Source organism: Nylanderia fulva, unplaced genomic scaffold, assembly GCF_048542155.1.
Source record: "Nylanderia fulva isolate GAGA-0341 unplaced genomic scaffold, ASM4854215v1 Scaffold73, whole genome shotgun sequence".
In the NCBI taxonomy this organism is placed as follows: Eukaryota; Metazoa; Arthropoda; class Insecta; order Hymenoptera; family Formicidae; genus Nylanderia; species Nylanderia fulva.
In genome coordinates, this window is record NW_028190841.1 from 333,909 (window position 1) to 337,775 (window position 3,867).

The 3,867-nt window shown below is 26.2% G+C and overlaps 1 long non-coding RNA gene across 1 annotated transcript; it reads right to left on the reverse strand.

The window, feature by feature from the left end:
* Positions 1-442: 442 nt before the first annotated feature.
* LOC146720267 (uncharacterized) lies at positions 443-2,337 on the reverse strand. Its single transcript, XR_014926149.1, has 2 exons — positions 1,118-2,337; positions 443-1,014 (listed from the first exon to the last, which is right to left on the reverse strand). It is a non-coding gene; the product is annotated as an uncharacterized LOC146720267 (long non-coding RNA).
* Between the last annotated feature and the right edge of the window lie 1,530 nt (positions 2,338-3,867).

Consider the following 3,867-nt stretch of genomic DNA (forward strand, 5'->3'; position numbering starts at 1 on the left):
AAACACCCCTTTAAAGAATAACGGTATTTTTCTTTAGGATCAAATATCTGCTAAACTATAAGAGATATAAAGAAAAAACGTACAACAAATTTTAATGGCTTGAAGAGTACTTTAAAGTTATATGAACAAAAATTTTTTTTTTTTTTTTTTTTTTAAAAAACCCTCACCACCTAATTTTTTTTTTCAAAATTAAAAATTTTGTTTTACCTAATTTAAAGCTTATTTTTTTCCAAATTCAACCATGTGTAATAAAGTTATGTTACGAAATATCATTTTCGAAAATTAATTATAAACGCTCCCGTATATACGCTCATCCGTGCTATGTGCGTAAGTAATTACCGTCGAACAATAAAATATATAAAAAATGTTTTTGTATAATTCTTATTTATGTTTTCTATGTATTTATAACTGTGTATTGTGTATATTTAGATTTTTTTAAAAATGTATTTGCATTTTATATTATTCACTCATTATACACATTACAATAATGATATTCGACAAAAAAATGTTTCAAACATAATGACTTCTTGCACCAAGAACATCTTACTACAGCTATATTATTGCAACCTTCGATATCACATTTTGTTAAAGTTTCGTCTAAACTAAAGTGTACTGGATTTTCGAATTCGTCTGGTCTTTCATTCGTATAACCACTTTTAAACCACGAATATTTAAATAAGTTTTGATATCGTGGGGATGACAATTGATTATGTATCAAAGATTGCAATTTTATTATATTATTTCGTTCATGTAAGTTTATATTACTTTCCAACAGTAAAACCGCATCTGAAAATCTTTTAGCAAAATTTTTCCAAATTCTGAATCCATAAACATCTAATGGTTGTATTTTCCCTGTAGTTCCTTTCGGTATTATCATAGTAGTAATATGTGTTCCAGGAGGTGTTAAATCCGAAATCATATTGGGGCAATGTCCAGTCCATGAATCGATAAGAAGAACGCTATTAGGACCAATGTTTGCGAAATAAGCTTCTTCTAACCACATTTTAAAATGATCTGTACAAAATATAAATGTTAATTTAATAGTTTTTTTATGACTCTTATTAAATTGTTAAATAAAATAAGGTTGTTAAAAAAAGTAATTATAAAAGGAAAATACCTGATGTCATTTTACCAGATTTCGATGCTTTTACAATAACATTTTCTGCTTTAAATAAATTTTCTTGTACTCTTGGTCCAAATTTATCATTAGCTTCTTTTAATACAATAAATAAAGGGGACAACAAATTGCCATTACAGGATATTATTGGTTGTATCGTATATGAATGGGTTGTTGATGATATGGATTGCACGACACGTTCTACTTTCTTTTCTCCCTGGTTAGACAATGATCTTCCAGAGTGAAGTTCCAATTGGAAACCACTTTGATCTGAATTGTAAATATTTTCAGATCCAAACTGTTCAATAAGAGGTTTTACTGTTTCCAGAAAATCATCAGCTGATTTTGCAAATCAGCAGAATCTTCTAATGTTCTTCTAGTGACAAACTTCGTAACTTTTCTTGAAACAATTCGGTGAGACTTCTTAAATCTTGCTATCCAACTGTGAGATGCTTTAAATATAGGATTTAAATTTCCTATTTCTTCTTGAGCTTGTAAAGCCCATCTTTTTAAATCAATATCATGAACCATGAATCCTGATTCGACAGCTGCAGTAAATTTATCATGTGTAAATTTGGAGATGTAAGATAATTTTTCTGTACGACTTCCACCTGATTGTATTTGTTCTTCCCATCGCCTTAACTGACGTTCAGATGAAACTCTTCTAAATTTATTTTGTACTACTCTTAGAGGACGATTCCTTTTTCTGTCATTACTGTTTTCATCAGTGTCCCGAAATCGCCAATACTCAACAGCTCGTCTTTTATAAGAACTATCAAAATTTGTATCATCATTTGAACAATGAGGATGAGAATTTAAACTATCTTCATGCCATGCTTCTTCGTCATCTTCAATTATTTCAAAACTATGTAATTTATAAGGTTCTTCATAATCGAGATATATTTCTTCCGTTACTTCCACCCCATTATAATGAAAAACGCTATCCAGTAATATTTTTTTAATGTTTTCCTTTAATTCCACTTCTGCTTCAGTTACTGGCGTTTCTGTTAAATATATTGAATTTATTGACACCAATAAAAGTCTAACAACGTTAAGCGGATTGATAATCATATTCAAAGATGTTATATTTTGCTTTCTATTGCAATAAAAGAACAGTTTACACAGATATTATTACAACGAAAAGACTACACCGACTGTGAGAATTATGCTGCTACATGAACAATTTATATTAACTTATCAGAAATACGTCATCACATAATCTTATTTTATTATTTATTTTAACGTATTAAAGATTTTATTGTAAAAATTATAACTTATCTGGAACACGTACACATAATCTTATCTTATGATTCATTTAACGTAAGATATAAAATTTGTTTATGCCAAATATTGCGACATTGGTATTCGCAAGATTCAATTAAAAAATAATTTTATTATAAAATATAATTGTTTTTAATTTTTATAGAAGAAATTAAATATTAAAGAAATAATAAGAAAGCAGGGGGTATATTTAAAAAATTCTTATTAATTATATTTAAAAATTTTTTTTTAAATCTAAATATACACAATACGCAGTTATAAATACATAGAAAACATAAATAAGAATTATACAAAAACATTTTTTATATATTTTATTGTTCGACGGTAATTACTTACGCACATAGCACGGATGAGCGTATATACGGGAGCGTTTATAATTAATTTTCGAAAATGATATTTCGTAACATAACTTTATTACACATGGTTGAATTTGGAAAAAAATAAGCTTTAAATTAGGTAAAACAAAATTTTTAATTTTGAAAAAAAAAATTAGGTGGTGAGGGTTTTTTAAAAAAAAAAAAAAAAAAAAAAAATTTTGTTCATATAACTTTAAAGTACTCTTCAAGCCATTAAAATTTGTTGTACGTTTTTTCTTTATATCTCTTATAGTTTAGCAGATATTTGATCCTAAAGAAAAATACCGTTATTCTTTAAAGGGGTGTTTCACCCCTTAAAACTCAAATTGCGCACGTATAAAAAAATACGTGTCTTTTAGATTTGTGTATTTAACAACATATTTCAAGGAGAATCAAATCGGTTCCGGACAGTTGTGACATGTCCCTTGTTAGTAATTTTGCATGATTGTTTTATAAATTTAAATATAATACAATTTAAGTTTATAAAAGACACAATTTAAAATTAAAGATATATATTTTATATTCTCTGAATTAAAACGAAAATATTTATACTTTAATATTTTTGAATATAATGAATTTTAAAAAAATGATTGTCCTGAAAAAGTATTACATATGAAATAGCACTGTTTAATATGATTTTCAACGATACATTGATATATTTTTTATTTCAATTTCCATTAATATGGCTTTCTGCGAAGAAAGTTCATTACAAACATGACAAAAATAACAAGAAGCACTCTAAAGAGAACAAAAAAACAGATAAAAGAGACTTATTAGACTTCATAGACACAGGCATAAATTGTTCGAAAAAATTGCGGGATTATCTGTCTCAAATCATCCATAAACATTATCACGACAATAAACCATTCGATATGCATACTTTTTGAGAATGTGTTTTATTTAGATAAACAACTACATTTAAAAAAATAACATTTAAAGAATAATTTATGACCCCAAATATATTCTAAAATATTGTTTCTTCATTAATAAGATTCAAAATTTTTTTAGATCATCTCTACAGTAGTATTTTTAATATATATTATATATTACAATAATATTAACTTCATAAACTATATATATTATATTTTACAATAATATTAACTTCATAGACTA